Genomic DNA, 19,492 nt, shown 5'->3' on the forward strand with positions numbered 1-19,492 from the left:
ACATGGTGAAAAGATGAAAGTCAAGAGACTTAGGAAACTTGAGATTATTTATTGTTTCCTTGGATACCTTTTCCTCTTCCCCTCTACTTGACTCATAACCCTTCTCTTGCTCTTCCACAACTAGCCTTGACCTTTATATTAATCTTGAAAATAATGTTTACATATATTAAGAGTACCATGGAATATTTACCTCATGGTACACATAGAACCTTGTTTCTTGAAATTTATGGCTATACATCCCCTAATTGATCCTTGGCATTAAGATTTACATTAGGAATTCATATATAATATTTACATCATTTACACATAAGGTGATTCTATCTTGTCATCATATCCAATCTTTTTACAAAGTATACATAATCCAATGTAAAATGTCAAAGGGTCCAAACTAAGGTGTTACATCCCCCTTCTAATTAGAATTATGCTACCCTCACTAAAAAAAATTTATAACAAAAATGGATATGTCTCTCTGATTGCATCCTCCAACTCATATATAGCCTCATTGAGACCAAATTGTTTACATTGCACTTTTACCTATCTGATGGCTTGGTTATAGAGCATTATTAGTTTCCTATTAAGGATTATCAAAGGCTATATCTAGAAATTTCCCTCTAGCTCCACTTGTATCACATCCCAATCAATCTTATGGTTAGGACCATGTGTATATATCTTAAATAAACATGGAAAACATCATGAGATTTATTATTAGCAACAAATCCAAGTCTATATGCTATTGACTCTATCCTATCTAAGATCTCAAATGACCAACAAAAGTGAGATACTAACTCATATATAATAGATCTATATATATTTCTTCATCTATATTAATACTTTATGGGTGGAAAATTGGAGGAACTAGCTTGTAGAGTCCATTTTAATGGCAAGTCCTAGTTTGGATATTTGGCATCTAGAACCCTCTAGGGATGGTTTTCGGTGTCAAATAGCATCTTTAAGGGTCAAAAATTTGTGAACCCTTGATGTTTTTCTACACACTAGGAACTTTCCAATGGTTTTAAAATCACCATAATCGAATGTTATAAGTAGAAGTTATATCTCCTACAAGTTGATCACCATGGTATGAGTAGATACCACATCATTGTCATTACTCACATGTGGAGCTAGTCACATGTGGACTTTCAAGAAGATTCTAAAATTCCCAAAACCCTAGCATTAATGGAGGGTTTATACATGAAAAATCCCTATCCTTAGATGGTTATCAAACTATGTTAGCACTATGCCACTAGAAAGAGAATGGGTTCCATCAGTTTAGCATTGTACTTGTTCCATGATTGAGTAGCCCATCTAGGAGTGGGAAATGAGAGCATAACAAAGGAAGTATAATGTTTTGGTAATTTCCATGTATGCCACAATGTTATAAGCAACTCCATATTGAGTGCCCCTTTCTTTGTACTTGCATTTCATAGCAAAAGAAAAGATAAAAAATTAGTTGCTTCACCTTCTAACTAGGTTTCTCCCATATTGGGTTTCCAAATATACATATTATGTTCATTTGTGTGGATTGTGTGTTTATTTACTTGTTCTTTCATGTTTGGATTTCAACTATTTCATAAATGTTAACACTTAATTATTAATGATAAATATGAGATCTAAGTTAATAAACTCCATAATAAAATATTTTAAAATATTGTAAGAACTATTGTGATGAACTATTACAGTGGAATATCCACAACAATTTGCATATCATACTAGTATCAAAGAAATATTCTTTATATTTTTATAGGAATTTGTGAGATCTGTGAATTTCTTAATAAGGAAGCCATGAACCCTATCCATGGTTCATGATTGTAGCCATAAAAACCCTCAAGATGCAATAGAAGAGAGATTTGTGATGTTGGAAGAACAAATCACTAATGTGCCTCGCAATTTGTCCCTCCTCATGGTGGCTCTAGTGAAAAAAAAAATTAGCCTTCTAGGGAGTTTGGTGGTTCTAACTTAGAAATTGGATCGTATGAGAAATTGGGAGATACTGAAGATCTATAAAAGGAGTCAAAGAAAGAGCTTTAGAAAGAGAAATCAAGTTCCAATATTATCGCTCATTTACAACCTCTATTAAAAATAGAAGTAAAAGTGAACATCAAGTCATACCAAGGTGAGATTGATGATATTAAGTTGAATCATTGGTTACAATAGTTAAGAGTGTATTTCAATGTCCATAATTGGACAAAGGGCACAAAATTTCATTTGCCTAACTAAAACTAGGAGGTAACATACTAACCTAGTGGGAAAGCCACACAAAAACACTTAGGTTGGAGGGTGATCCAGCAATAAGTAAGTGGGAGGTGTTTAAAACCCTCATTAATTCCTATTTCTACATTATTGGGTATGTAGAGGACCAGTGGATATGTTGGCAAAATTTCAAGAAAATATAAGGGTAAAGTGCACAAGAGTACACCATCGAGTTTAGGAAAATAGTGATTATGTTAGGATTATCACCCAAGAAATGAGACATACTCCTCAGGTACCAATACAGTATACATAGCCATCTACAAAAATAAATTATTCTCTTTGAATTAGGATAGTTGATGAGGCTTGTGTACAAGCACAAAACCTAGAGAAAATAGGCCATAAGAAAGGATAGCCAAGTAGTTCTAACTAAAAATACCACCAAGATTCTTCCAAAGAGGGGAAGAATAAGTGGAAAGGAAAATATAAGAAAAATACTACAAATAAATACAAGGATCTAAACAACCACTACAACCATTGTAATATCAATATCACACTAAAGATAAGTATTGGGAGCTACACCTAGAGTTGAATCAAAAGAATCATAAGAAGGATGCCAAGAAAAATAACTTGGTATAAAGAGGCTTAAGCAACTTGGTTGGCATGGAATCAACCAACTTAGTAGAGAGAGGATCAAATGTGGATGAGAATATTATCTACATTTTAGTGCAGAAGGAGGTGGAACTAACTAGCCTTCGTCACAAGGAAGAGAATTTGATGATACAACTATTCTATATCAAGTCAAAAATACCAAGGTGGATTCTTTATTTGATATTGTTTCACAACCAACCTCATAGCATATGATATTTTCCTTAGTCACAAGGAAGAGAATGAGATGATACAACTATTCCATATTAAGTCAAAAATACCAAGATGGATACTTTATTTGATTTTGGTTCATATCCAACCTCATAGTGGACAATCCAATCAGTAAGCCTAGGTTGGAATTTCATGATCATACAAGCCCATATCCACTGGGATGGATAAATAATGATGTAGAGCTCAAGGTAACTAACAAAATGTAAGATCAAATTTTTTATAAGCACACTTTTTATCGTTGAATTAGAAGTACATGTAGTACCCCTTGACATGTGCAGTGCGGTATTTGGAAGCCCTTACATGCATATGAGGGATGCGATATTCATGAGGAAAGAAAACCAATATCATTTGAACAAGGATGGGAATTATTTCATCATCAATGTGCATAAAATTAAATCAAATATCTCTATACTTAGTGCTAACCAAGTGAAAATTTTGATCATTTCTAGTTAAAAAATATGTATTCCTTGTCTTAAGAGAGAACCAATTGGATGATCAATCGATAAATGTAAAGTCGTCCTCAAAGGAATGTATTAAAGAGCATAAATTTCAATTGGAGGAATTATTGTAGGCATAGAGAGAAGTCTTTCAAGAGCCTAAAGGGTTACCAACTAAAAGGGAGGTGGAGCATGAGATATAATGGTTGTTTAGTTATATAGATAGTTTATTCTAGAGTGAGAAAAAAAGTGAAGAAATAATTGTGACTACTACTAAAGCGAGTAATTCAACCAAATACCTAACATCAAGGGTCATTTATCATCATAAAACCCAAAAAGGATAGGACTTGGAAAATGTGCATCAACTACAAAGATTTGAACAAGATCACACTCAAGAAGCAATACCCTTTGCCTAAGACTTACGATTTTCTATACCAGTTGTAGCATCCCAAGTACTTCACTAACTTGGATCTAAAATAAGGATACCACCAAGTATGTGTTAATGAAGAAGACACATGAAATATCACCTTCAAGATAAGGAAAATTTTGTATGAATTGTTAATATTGGTTTATGTAATGCACCAATTATATTTATGTGATTGATGGATTTTGTATTGCATTACTCTTTATATTCATTTGTAATAATATAGTAATGAGGATCCATTTGCAACTATATAATATATTGAAGAAGTCACAAGAAAAATTCAAGGCCCGACATGATAAGCACAAAACCGAAAAAACATTCAAGGTGGAAGATAGAGTTTTGTTGCAACTAAACAAGGAAAGACTATATGATCCTAGTAATAAGATAATGACTCTATGGTATGGTCCTTTTGAAGTATTGAAAAAAGTGGGCGATGATTCCTTTAGACTTTATCTACCCCATATCTATGCATTTACTCAATAGTGAATGTGGAACTAAAACTCTATGATCATTTCAAGTTGGATTAGGAAACTAAGGAGTAGGTCCCACCTATCATAGAGGAGTTAGCACTAGAAGGTTAAAAAGAGTTGGAAAAATGTATAATTTTGCAAATGAAGTCCATGTAGGTTTTAACCCTGTACAGAAATTACCTGCATACGAATTCTAAAACACAGAAAATAAACAATGCGAGAGCATAACACATAAAACATATATACACGGAGATTTTCCCCTGCATCCCAAAACTGGGACTACCAGCTTGATTTTTCATTATATTCCTTTCAATGTTACAATACATATTTATACATGCCGAAGCATCCAATACCATGGACCAAAAAACCATCGCGTCCAAAACCATGGACCGAAAAACCATAGGTAGGTTCGTCCAACCTAATGTAGGGTCCAAAAGAAAATTTTCCCAGGGCGCTGCCTCGGACCCCATAGAGGGGGGCTACCCGCCCCCCTCAAACCCCCCGGATAGGGGGGGCTGCCGCCCCCCCTGTGACCCCCCCGCTGCACAATCGGCGCAACGAAGTGGGGGGCTCCGCCCCCCCTCTAACCCCCCGGTTCACTACGTAGGTTAGTCATGGAAAGAATATAACACAACCCAACAATCTCCCACTTGTTGTTTTCTTTCCACAGGGGGCCACAGGAGAGCTTAGTCATTTTTCCAGCCCTGAAATGCGCATTGTTTCTCTACACCAAGAGAACTTCTCAGAGCTCACAGATTTTGTCAATGCATCTGCAGTATTCTTCAAAGTGTCCACCTTTACCAGCAACACTTTTTTGTCTTCTATCATATCCCTCACAAAGTGATACTAAACATCAATGTGCTTTGTCTTTGAATGATAAGCAGGGTTCTTTGCCAAGAAAATTGCACTTTGGTTGTCACGGTCTATTCTTATAACTCCCTGTACTAACCCCATACTTGAACACAATCTCTACAACCAAACTACTTCCTTGCTTGCATGAGTGGCTGCCATGTATTCTGCCTATGTAGTTGATAGTGCCACTATAGATTGTTTCTTACTCATCCAACTGACTGCACCTCCAAATAGGTTAAACACATACCCACTTGTAGATCTTCTCTGATCTAGATCTCCAGCGCAGTCTGCATCAACAAAGCCACGAATATCCAACACTCTGTCCAATCCTGGTCTTCCTTGGTAGCATAAACCATAATCACTAGTGCCACGCAAATACCTGAAAACCCACTTCATTGTTGTCCAGTGCTCCTTCCCTGGTTTTGAAATAAACCTGCTCAATACTCCCACTGCATGTGCAATGTTTGGTCTAGTACAAACCATTGCATACATCAGGCTACCGACTGCACTTGCATATTGGACACGGGACATGTCCTCTTCCTCTTATTGTGTCTTCTGACACTGTTCAGCAGATAACCTCACACCTACAGGAATAGGAACCTTCACCGGTTTACTATCCTACATATTAAACCTTTGCAGTATTGTCTCGACATACTTCCTCTGGTTTAACCAGAGCTTCCTCTTTGCCCGATCTCTTTTAATTTCCATGCCCAAAATATAGTTTGCAGCACTAAGATCTTTCATGTCGAATTTGGAGGACAATTGGGTCTTCAAATCCTGGATAATTTCTTTGTCATTTCCAACCAGAAACATATCATCCACATACAAGACCAAATAAATAACACGGTCACCAATTAATTTAAAATACACACAGTGATCTGCTTTGCTTTTGGTGAAGCCAAGTCCCCGTATAAATGTATCAAATTTCTGACACCACATCCTTGGTGACTGTTTTAACCCATACAGAGACTTCTTTAACTTGCATACCAACTCTTTCTTACCCTTCACCGCAAAGCCTTCAGGTTGCTTCATGTAGATTTCCTCTTCCAAATCCCCGTGAAGAAATGTTGTCTTCACATCCATCTGTTCTACCTCAAAATCAAAAGCAGCAGCAACAGATAAAAATAATCTAATAGAAGTTACCTTGGCAACAGGAGAAAAAATATCACCAAAATCAATTCCTGGCACCTGGGAATAACCTTTTGCTACCAACCGAGCTTTGTATTTCTCCACCTTCCCTTCTGCAATTGTCTTCTTTTTAAACACCCATTTGTTGCCAATGGGTTTCCTTCTAGCCGGCAACTCCACCAGATCCCAAGCCTCATTTTTATGCAAAGATGCCATTTCATCAACCATGGCCTCTTTCCAGAGTTTTCCATCCTCTGAATCTACTACTTCCTTCACAGTTCTGGGATCATCATCAGTAACAGACAAAGCAAAATTTGAACAAAAAGCAGAAGGACTATACCTTTCTGGCTGCCTTCTTTCTCGAACTGATCTTCTCACAGCCGGAGTTTGTGGCTCTTCATCTTCTGATTCCTCCTCTGCTGCAGAGTCTGATTCTTCCTCCTTTAGCTCAAACTCTATCTTCTCAGGTTCCTTTGGTTGGACTTCATGTTTAATAACATCTTTTACCTCTCTGAACACCACATCTCGACTGTACACAACCTTCCGTGTGACTGGGTTCCAAAGCTTATAACCCTTTAAACCATCCTTATACCCAATAAAGATGCACTTTTCAGATTTACTATCCAACTTGGTTCATTTCTCCTTTGGAACATGTACATATGCATCACATCCAAATACCCTAAGATGTGAAAGAGAGGGTTTATTACCAGTCCATACTTCTTGTGGAGTCTTATCCTCCAACGCTGATGAAGGTGACCTGTTGACCAAGTAACATGCAGTGTCCACCGCCTCTGCCCAAAATTCCTGTCCTAACCCGGCACCACTGAGCATGCTTCTTTCCCTTTCCATCAACGTCTTGTTCATTCTTTCTGTGACTCCATTTTGCTGAGGTGTATATGGAGTAGTCTTCTGCCGTGATATACCACACTTCTTACAGAATTCTTCAAATTCCTTGCTGCAAAACTCTCCACCATTATCTGTCCTCAGCACCTTTATCTTCTTCTCTGTCTGATTTTCCACCAGAGCCTTAAATTCTTTAAACCTGTCAAAGACTTCAGATTTCTTCTTAAGGAAATATATCCATGTATTCCTTGAGAAGTCATCTATAAATGATACATAGTACACAGACTTACCCAGTGATGGAACCTTCACAGGTCCAAACACATCACTGTGCACAAGCTCTAATATCTATTTTGCCCTCTTAGCACCAGAGGGGAAACTCACCCGGTTCTGCTTCCCATATACACAATTTTCACAAAAATCAAAATCCAGAGAGTTATTACTCATACCTTCTACCATACCTTTACCATGAAGTATTCGAAGGCCCTTCTCTCCAATATGTCCAAGCCTTTGATGCCACAACATGGTCTTCTCTCCAGAGACCACTAGATTTTCTGCTCCATTTTCAGGAACCATAGAACTATTGCACCCATCAACAACAGTACTACCTTGTAGCTTGTACAGAGTTCCAATCCGAACTCCCCGCATCAATACCAGTGCTCCCCGAACCATCTTGCAGGTATCCTTCTCGAAGACTGTTTTTACACCTGCATCATCCAACTTGCTTACAGAAATCAGATTTCTGGCCAATGCAGGAATATGCAGAACACTCGGAAGTGTTCTAACCCTTCCCCCTTGCAACTTCAACTTTACTTTTCCGCGACCAATGATTCTAGCCTTCCTATCATCTCCTAAGAAGACATCACCACCATCGTATTTCTCATACTCGTAGAACCACTCTCTATGGGGAGTGAAGTGAAAGGATGCACCTAAGTCAATCAACCATGCCTCATGATCTACATGTGTACTTGAAGAAGCCAAGTACACATCCCCACCTTCATCTGAGGTGGTTTTCACCTCTACAGAAGGAGCATCATCAGATCCCTTTCCTTTATCAGGAGCTTTAGATTTACAGTCCCTTTTGAAGTGCCCTTCCTTTCCGCATTTCCAGTACACCACCTTTACAGGTTTTCCTGGAGATTTAGATCTCCCTCTAGATTTAGATCTCCCACTCGATGACTTATTTTTGTTTCTATTCTGGGACCGTCCTCGTACAGACAAGGCATCACCATTCTGGCTCTCCATATTTTTCCGTCTCATCTCCTCTGTCAGCAAGGCTGAGACTATTTCATCAAACTGCAAAGCAGTTGCATTGCTACCTATTGCAATAACCAGACTATCCCACGAATCTGGTAGAGAACACAACAAACTGATGCACTTATCTTCATCTGAAATTTTAATATCAACAGATGCTAACTGACTTACCACAGTATTAAATGCGTTCAGATGCTCTGTCACCGAGTCTCCATCTTTCATCCTCAGCTTATACAGCTTTTTCCGTAGGAATAGTTTATTCACCAGAGACTTAGATTGGTACAAAGTCTTTAACTTGTCCCACAAAGCCTTCATCGTATCTTCCCCTGATACATTCAACAATACTGAATCTGAGACACACAATCATATTGTGCTCTCTGCCTTCTGATCCAACTTCTTCCATTCTTCATCAGTCACTCCTGTTGGTTTAGTACTCGGATCTACCGCGTTCTACTGATCTTTATCCACCAACAGATCCTCCATCTTGAGTTTCCACAACTCAAAACTCTGACCATTGAACTTCTCAATCTCTATCTTTCCACTTCTCGCCATCTTCTTTCACCACCAGAATCGATCTCATAGATCTCCCACTGAACAGGGTCTACCACAGGCCCGAGCGAAACCCCTCAGCAACAAAGGCGTCCCATTGAAGCCAAAACAGCTCTGATACCAAATGTAGGTTTTAACCCTGTATAGAAATTACCTTCATACGAATTCTAAAACACAGAAAACAAACAATGCGAGAGCATAACACATAAAACATATATAGACAGAGATTTTCCCCTAGATCCCAAAACCGGGACTACCAGCTTGATTTTCATTATATTCCTTTCAATGTTACAATACATATTTATACATGCCGAAGCATCCAATACCATGGACCAAAAGACCATCGCGTCCAAAACCATGGACCAAAAAGCCATAGGTAGGTTCGCCCAACCTAATATAGGGTCCAAAAAAAAAAATTTGTGGGGCGCTGCCCCGAACCCCGTAGAGGGGGGCTACCCGTCCCCCTCAAACCCCCCAGACAGGGGGGGCTGCCGCCCCCCCTGTGACCCCCCCGCTGCGCAATCGACGCAACGAAGGGGGGGGCTCTGCCCCCCCTCTAACCCCTCGGTTCACTACGTAGGTTAGTCGTGGAAAGAATATAACACAACCCAACAGTCCAAAGCTACCAAATAGAGGTAGCATGACCTATAGTATATAGGATTGAAAGGACAAATTCCAGGTAAGAAAAATGGCCCAAATCTTTTTAAATACTCCTTCCAAAATAATGTGATCCAAATAGTAAACCTTTTTTCGTCACAAGTCACGTTTGTTGATTTTTTCATACAATTGTTGCTCTCTTGATACTTATAAAACCATTCACAAATGTTCCTCATGCTCCTCTTCAAATCTTCAACAAATCAATATGTCATCAAGCACAAACTCGTCCAAGTAATTATGAATGTTAATATTAAATCGCTTCGAGAATGTAGCTAGTTGATTTATGAAATTGAATGCCACCACTACAAACTCATAGTGATTGTACCTTATTTTCAAGTTTGTCTTGTGAAATAATTCTTCCTTAATTCTAACTTGATGATAATGTGACTTCAAATCAATTTTTGAAATCACCTTTATCCATCTCATTTGGAATGGATATTTTTTCTTCACTTTCACTTTGTTCAGTTTCCCATACTCAATACATAACCTAAGAGTTCATTTTTCTTTTCCACAACAAAATTATTGCTCCCCATGGGGACACACTTGTCTGAATACATCATTTTTTTGGTAGTTCTCATAATTGCATTCTATATCCATGAATTATAGGGTTCTCATTATGTAAGGAGCCATAGATGGTAGTGCAACTACAAACACAAGATTCATTCATAAATCATTATTTCTCTTTGGAGGTAGATTTGGTACATCATTAGGAAATACATCTTTGAATCCTTGCAATACTAGATATTCTTCAAGTTTTCCCCTGTCATATGTTGGTTCCAAAACATGGAATGCGTACAATTTCCATCCACTATGAAAATACTCTTTGTCTATATGGATTATATTTTTCTTATGGACGTGGCCTTCTATATACCTCTTACTATTCTTGAGTTTCTATCTTCATCTATACAATTGAATATTTTATTGTAGCAATCAATTCTAACTCAACCTACTTCTAGCCAATCCATACTAACAAGGATGTCATATGAATCAAGTGGAAAAATGTTCAACTTTTTCCACGTGAAGAGTACATTTAAATCTAGTGGAAATATCTCCACCAATTTACTAATTCCTCTAGGTTCTCATAACTAATTGAACTAGCCTTGACTTGCATGATTCGAAAACTTTAGGAGTAACATAACTATGAGTAGATCCTAGGTCAATTAAAATCAAAAGTGATTGCTTATAAATATTACCTTCAACTTCAATCACCACTAATTGAAAAATCAATTTGGTGGTCTTCCAAGATAGCGTAGATCGTAGGAATAATCTTTGCTACATCATCAATGGCCATAGCCCGCATAATGTTATGAACTTTTCTAGTGTTCTACTTCTGATGTGGAAAATTCATAAGAAAAAAATATTCTCCACATACTCCCCATCAATAAGCTCTATTGGCCTCTTTCTTATTGATTCAATTAGCTAAGCTTCACTCTATGCTATTTGATTTTGCTAATTTTCATCATGAGGCTTGAAACTTTTATTTATTTGGTGAAACTTATCCTTCTTCTTGTTCTTCCAAGACTTGTGAAATTTTGGCTTATTATTATTATGCTCATGCCAATACCTATCCTTTCTAATGGTCGTTTTTAAAGTTTGAAGTTCATCTAACTCAACTCTATCTTTGTAAGATTGAGGTAATCCACTTAAGAGACATTGGGTCTTTGCCTTGTCATCTTTGATGTACTTACATATCTTAGCAATTTTAAGAATTTATCCATGTATTCATCTATTGTCATCTATCCCAGCTTTAACTTATGGAATTCCTTTACCTTAGCATCATAATATGTGTCAAAGAGATACTTTTGTTGGAGGTACTTCTTGAACTAGTTCAAAGAATCCTTCTCACAGTAATTTTCTTGACTTGAGTGAGATGTTATGAACAAATTGATGCTCTTCCATTCAAATTAATTATGGATATTCTATTGAAAATAGCAACAAGAAATACTAAAAATAGCACTGCTATAAATAGCAGTTCGGGTACCAGTGTTGGACATAGCAGCAAGGAATGAAAAATGGAAGTGTTATAAATAACATTGCTAAAATAACAGTTCGGGATAGATTCCTATTTAAGTTAGTCCCTGAACTAAAATTGAGAAGTAAAATTCGAATTTGATCTTAGTAGCTGTTTGAAAAATAATTAATTAATTCACCATGAGTTAATTAGTTGTAGAAAATCAAACATGAAGTCTAACATGCAACAGTTTCTCCATTGATTGAGGAATTTATCCATCAGTTAAAGAGATAAGGATGAGTCGTAATATTGAGTTGTAATTAGGTCGATCAGTTAACTGGGTCAAGTACAGATAGATTAATTCAAATAGTTTGTTGAATTAATTGTGAGTTCAGTTAGTTAATGCTTCCATGCATGTAGCTGCTACACTTCAGATAACTGAATATTCTCTCATAAATAACTCATGCATGTCAGTTCAGTCAAAGACCCAGTTGAGATCAAAGGAGGGACAGTGTACTATCAGTTGGATGGATTTTTCCTATAAAGGAAACTCATCCATGCATAAGGATTTATCTCCTTCAGGTTTGTGTAGTTATTTCTAAGCCAAGTGAGTTGTGTGAGGTGGAAATTCACACAAGTGGAAGCATTGGACCCCAAGAAAAATTGTGCAAGGAAATAAGAGGCTTGGAGGGCAGAGGAGAAGGTTGTGAGAGCCTTTGACTATCTATGAGTAGTATTGTTTGATTGCAAAGAGAGCAGGATAGCTTGAGCACTGATTCTTTTTGTAACTTGAACAAGATTTCCATGTGTATGATAATACAGAGATTGGGGTTTTAGGCTGAGGCTTTCCCCGGGTTATTTCTTTTTTGTTATGTGTGATTGATTTCTCATTCTCAGTTATATGTGTTCTCTTGATCTTGCTCAATTCGATTAAGCTTCTGCAAAGTGTTGTAGAAGTAGATCTTGTATTGTGTTTTAGCATGTTGCATAATCTATTGATCTACAGTGTGAATTTCTACATATCCTTCATGTTTCCAAAGTAATCATAAATCTAGTAATACTTCCTTATTCCAAGAAGTCAAGCCTCGTCTTCCTAACTAAATTTTAACTCACAGTTAAAATTGGGTGGTCTTGCTTTTCTAAATTATCCTTGAAATCTATATCTATAAGATCTCTTTCTCTTTTTTCCTATGAGAATAATATATTTATCATGCAATCACATTTATGTGTGTTTCAAAATTTGCATCATGGAAGCAGTCAATTGGTTCTATTATTATTGATCCTTGATCAACTTTTCATTATCTACTATATGGCCCTAAAACTATACCCACAAGCTTCTCATAATTTCTACAATGTAGGGATGGATCTCTTAATTTACATGTCCATTGGACTCAAAATTTGGATTTATCCGTTGTATTTTTACTTGTGATATATACCTCATAATCATAACGGCTATGTGCATCTTATATGATGAAAATATAATCTCTCTTAGAAGACTAAGATTGTTCCATTCCAAGGGTAGCAGGATGGGGATGGATTATACTTAATCCTGAAGGAAATTTAGTAATGATTTACTCATGGGGTCTAGGTTGTATGACTAACAACCAGGAAAAATTGCATGGGCTTCATCCAGGAGTAACTCTAGCTAAAGACTTAAATCCTCCTAACCTCATGATTTTAGGAGACTCTCTTATTTCACTCTAGCATCTCCATAACAACTCCTTGCCAAAATAAAATCATCTCAAGACAATTCCTCAAAGAGTGATAAGGATTCAGGATGGCTTTCAACATCCCTCCTTTTTACATGTGCTAAGACATCAAAATACAGAGGCGGATCACCAAGCAAACCAAGCTTGTAACCTCCAAGCAAGTCAAACTAAAATAAAAGGAGTCTATGGGTGGCAAGGCATTCCATGACGCCTCCCCTACTCAATTTTTTCCCTCTTCATCTAATTCTTTTCTAATGATCAATTCCTCAATCCCAAAGTTTGTAACTCTCCTTAAAATAATGAATGTTCTGGGAGGCCACATCAAAATAGCCAGTGTGTCAAGTAGATAGGAAGTGTTTCATGTAGCTGAGGTCAGGTTCCCCTTCCCGTTAATTTATGGTACCACAATTCGACGACGTCTTCCTCATTTCATTGACCTCCCATCTCCTCTAATTATGGAATTATCTATAGTAGAAATTATGAAGACTTGTCGTGCAATAAATGGAGAATCATAGGAGCATCCTTCCTAGCTGAATAAATCTATGGCTCCCTGGTACTCAAGCATTCATGGCATTCTTCCCTCAAGCCTTCCTTTATCCAATCAGTTATGGGGGGATTTTTCATCTTCTTTGTTCATCATAAGCTCCAAGTGGGTATATTCAACTTCTTCTAAAAAATCGTGGTTTGGGATTTCAAGAGGTAGCAACTAGAGTCGTAAATCCACTGAAAACACTCTTGGGTTCTTGACACTAATTGTATGGTATTTGTTTCTCTCAATCAGGTATATAGGTATCTGTTTAGTCAATTTAATGTCTTAAATTGCTCTACATAAATTATCAATCCGGGTATCGTAAACTGATGAAGTGTGGTGCACTATATGTGCTTAGTTAACCTTTCTCTTACTTCGTTGTTTTATAGTTTATGTTCAACTCTTCCTAAAACTCTGCTTCAAACACATGTGCTGTGTAAAGCACGATTAAGAAGTAGTCAGAAATAAAAAAAAGTAGTCAAGCTCTAAGGTGACAAATAAGAAAAACCACTTTAAAGACCAGTTATAATGTTCAACTCTTCCTAAAACTCTGCTTCAAACACATGTGCTGTGTAAAGCACGATTAGGAAGTAGTTAGAAATAAGTCTAGAAAGTAATCAAACTTTTAAACTTGCAAAGAAAGAGCTTGAAAGAAATAACTTGAAATGAAACTGAAAGCAAAGAACTTGAAATGACTTGAAAGTAAATGACCACTTCCAATGGCACTAGACACCATTCATGCTGCTGCAAATAAAAGAAAAGAAAGTCACTTTTAAAACCAAAGATAAAGATTATCTCTCTCTAACTCGATGCTTCTAAGCACATGTACTGTGTAAAGCACGGATAGAAAGTAGCTTAAGTTGAATTAGAAAAGTGAGAAAAATCTGCTTTAAAGACTAATGATAATATTTTGCTCTTTCTAATTCTCTACTTCAGCCATATGTACTATGCAAAGTATGATTAGAAAGTAGTGAAAGATTAGTCTAAGAAGCACTTAAAACCAAAAATCTACTTTAAAGACTAGTAATAATATTTTGCTCTTTCTAACTCTCTACTTCAGCCATATGTACTATGCAAAGTATGGTTAGAAAGTAGTGAAAGAACAGTCTGAAAAGCACTCAAAGCCAGCTGCAAGTTAGTGATATTTTGATCTTAAAATATAACAATTTATGATGAAGATCATTTATGTGTTAGCAGCTCTTTGAGAAATAAAATTAAAAATCAGCTATAAAAACAAAGGCAGCAGCTTGAACCTGTCAACTTCAAATACCATTAGTTTGTAAAGCAAATACATAAACATAAAAACAAATCCCGGGAGAAAATAAAATGCAATAATTCAAACTGTACAAGGCAGGGGCCCCCTTCTACCTATGAAATCAAAGCATACTTAAAATTGCATGAATGAAAATCTAATCTACCTTACATTCTACAAAGCAATATTTACAAAATGAAATCTAATCTACTTACATCCTAATATGCTCCATGACATCTACTTCACATCTCCTTCCATGTTGAGAACATCAAAGCTTTATTCAATTTCTTCAAAAGTGCAAAGTACAACAAAGCTCTCCAAAGAGAGACTAAAAAGAGACTAAAAAGACTAACTAATGAAGGAGAGAGATCTCCTATTTATACAAAAAGATGAGAGCCATCTCATTAATGATAATCCATGAATATCTCCCTCTACCTCTAGAGTCCTAATCAAAATAGGAACTGATAAGACACATGTCTTTTAGAGTTACAATACAATTAGGAGATGTGACACATATCCTCATGATCCCATGATTCTTTTCAACCAAATTCGAATTTGGCCTTAGAGTGCCACATAAGGGTCTTCTAGAAGTCTCCTTTCAACCTACACATGTCAACAAACTCAACCCATTTGTTAGGTATAAGCATATGCACATTATTTTCTAATGTTTAATCACAAATTCACTTAAAAGGCTTAGAAATAATAAATATTGGAAAAACATAAAGGTAGCCCAATGATAATGAAAGTGGGATGAATGTGGTGACATAGTAGTGAAATGGAGGTGAAATGGAGGTGATATAATGGACATAATAGCGAAAGTGTAATGCAAATGAATGACATTTTCAAGACTCAACATACCCCCCAACTGAAGCTATTGCATGTCCTCATGCAACATATATTACATTGACTCTTTTGATCCTTGAGCTTTGGCTTAACTTTGCATGATATCATTTGATAACTTCATATTTCTGCAAAGTGTTTTACTTGAATTGCAACATGGTTGGTTCTTGTGTTACAACCATTTTTTTTTTTTTTTTTGCCTTCTATTTTGATCTTTGAACTTTGCATAATGATATTTTGATTATTGTTGCAAAGTATATCTTTATTGGATTGCATGATGGTTGGTTCTTGTGTGACAACCATGATTTTGTTTGTATCCAATTTATCCTTTAAGCACTTTTTCAAAAGCCATTGTATGCTCATAATAACAATGTAATAATTAATATATGTTAGAAGTATGTGAGCTCTTGAATATGTTATGGACATGGAAAGATATGAATATGAATGTATTCCCCCCCCAACTGATAGTATTGGCAATTTTATGAAATGAGGAAGAGAAATGTTTTTCCAACAAGTATCATTCTAGCTTTTTTATGGAATTCTATGGTTAAAAGTTAGAAAATGTCGTACCTTCACTTACCCTTTGGAATGGATGAGTTGTATGTGTGTGGTGGCTGAAAACTTCTGATCACATTCTTCTTCAAGTGGCTGAACAAGAGGAGTCATGGATAGAGAGATAAGATGGCTTTTTATTGTTTCTACTAAAACTTGCTGAATCTGCTCCAAAATGCTGAAAATAATAGTCTTCATGTCTTCAAAACTCATTGGCACAATTCCTACTATGTGAAAAGATGTTATGATGTCGAACATAGTAGGAAATTGTTGGCTTAGTGGCCATTAATGGATGCCACTAGTCAACACGAGAACTCTCACCATTGATGACAATGAGAGTCAAGATGCCCAAACACATCTTGCTAGGTACGAATGAATTTGCTGATGTCGAGTCACCTAGAAGATCTAACGAACAAGGGACATTAATGTATTCCCATTGTTTGTCAGCATGAGGACTTGCCATTAAGGCATGCAAGTCTCAAGGTGTTTTTTACAAAGAATTTAGACTCAAAGGACTATGGACTCAATGATTTGCATTGAAGCAGGGCTTATTTGCGGAATGAAAATGACAAGGAATGGAAAGTGAACATGGAAAATGGCAATGGAGAACAGAAATGACAATGGCAATAAGCATGTGAATGAGCCTTTTGCTTTTATTGGTGGGTTATGAATGGACAAAAAGAAATGGAAAGTGTATGTGAATGAAAATGGAAAATATGGAGTGGAATGAGGTGAATGGTTTATTATGAAGTATGGATGTGATGGATGGATGTGATGGAGACAATAGTATCTGAAAGTTTTTCAAGTGTTTGGATCTGATTTTGCATCAGCATATTTCCTCTTTGTTGCTGATCATCCTCTTATGAAACAAATTGGTCTCTTAGAGAGACATCATTCCCTTGTAGTCATTTGTCCTTCCTCCTGGAACCTGCAAAAAACTAATACTTCTTCTGCAATGGAATGTAAGATTATCAAAGGAGAGAGGTGGCCAATCTCTCTAGTTATGATATTTACACACAAAACTAAGAATTTGTATTAATGAAACAAGTTCTTAAAGGAAAAATCAAAGGAATTTATACCTGCTTTGGAATGAGTGCCTCAAGTTGATGTTGCTTCTTTTCAGCAATTTATTTCATTATTTGCCATTTCAAACTCTAATGATATATTTCTTATTGTATAGATCTTGTTGAGATCTTTCCAATGGTACTTAAATCATCAAAATCTGATTTTGTATGAGAAAGATAGGCTAATTTGAACAATGAGGTTTTTCTGGCTGCGAAATTGAGGAACAGCTCTGTAGCTAAAAATCTTGAATAAAAAGTTAGCCATTCAATTTCATTATCAGTCCAAAATTAATCAATACCTTCAGAAAAGTGAGAAAATAACTTGTTCATTTCATTGATTCAAAATTATTATTTTTTTTCTTGACATGCAGCGACTTAGTGTGGTGACTCAGTGTGGCGACTTTGTTATAACACCCAATTTGACTTCCCTTTGACCAGGGTCTTTTTCAGCAAATTTGACCGAATGAATAGGACACCATCCATGTACTGACATTTCCCTAGCTACCCATGTGACCTGTTTTGCCTGATGACACCTACAACCTAGAGTTTAACAAAACAGCTGCGGGATCACTAAATGGCTGCGGGATCGCTAAATGGCTGCGGGATTGCAGAGTGTAGAAAGTGCAGTGAAATGGAGTGGCTATGTGCGAACGAACTAAGCAGTTTCTCCATCTCAAGCTTCGGCTGAAAAATGGAACTGTGGAGTTTGAAACAGAGCTGCGGGGTTTAAAACATTATGGTCATCAAAGGGGAAGCAAGCAACTATCATATCCTTTATCCTCGGATGCTTCTTTGTTGAAAAGAGAACTCCATTATGATCAGATACTGTAATAGATGGTCGAACCCAGTAAGGCATTTATGAAGACGGAATCCCCAAAGTATACATCTCCTACCAGGTTGAACTTCACCATTGGAATATGTGAGAACTCGTTCAAAATATTTTACATAGTGAATTTGGCTTGGAAGAACAAGATCCTTGCCATCTATACACCGTTTCTGGTTGTAATAAGCAATGGATTCTTCAGCAGCGGGGTAGAATTTGAGGTAAAGAAGACTCGATATCGTGAGCCCTGTTCTATCCATGCCAGCTTTACAATGAACCACTACTACATTCTCTATATCTTCCTTCAGCCCTGAGTACACACTTTGACAAAATGATACTATGAATTGAATTGGAGGGCAAGAGACGTGGTACAGGTGACGTGGTGGAGAATGGAAATGTGGTGAAGGTGGAAGAGTGAAAGAGTTTTGCGGAGATCTTGGTGAAGAAGAGCCGTAATATGATAGGTCTCTTCTTAATGCACAGCCGTGGTATGATAGGTCTCTTAATGTACAGCGGTAGTATAATAGGTCTCCTAATGTACAGCCGTAGTTATGTGAAACAGCACATAGATGACTTTTATTTGTATTTCTCCTCCTCAGGCACGCACATTAAATTGCTGCTGTTTATTTTAATTAAAACTCTGTTTTTTTCACGCGGCACTCAAAAATACACTCCAAAGAACCGAACATTTCTCCCTGACCGCCACGAATCTTCTCAAAATTTTTCTGGGTTTTCTAATTAACCCACCTGGCAACAAAACCCATGTTTTATTTTTTTGAAATTCGCCTCTGTTTGGGAGAATCGAACGTTTAAAATATGACGTTTTTTAGCTGTTTACGGTTTTTTTCTGAGTTAATTTTTATGTTCTGCACTTTTGATGAATTGCTGCGTTCGGCTTTTTGGGAGAATAGGCTAAGACCAAGGCGCATATCCTTCATGAAGACTCAGCAACTGGATCTCAGTTATCTGCTTTCTAGTGTTGGACGACTAAAATGGAGTTTACCGCTTTGGATTCTGTTGATGGAGCAGATTACTAAGCCGTTGATCAGCAAATGGTTCTTCAATCAGATCACTGTGTTAAGAAGTGCAGGAGGTGAA

This window comes from Pinus tabuliformis, chromosome 3_2, assembly GCF_031772625.1.
Source record: "Pinus tabuliformis cultivar Carrire ecotype Pingquan chromosome 3_2, CPIR1, whole genome shotgun sequence".
Lineage (NCBI taxonomy): Eukaryota > Viridiplantae > Streptophyta > Pinopsida > Pinales > Pinaceae > Pinus > Pinus tabuliformis.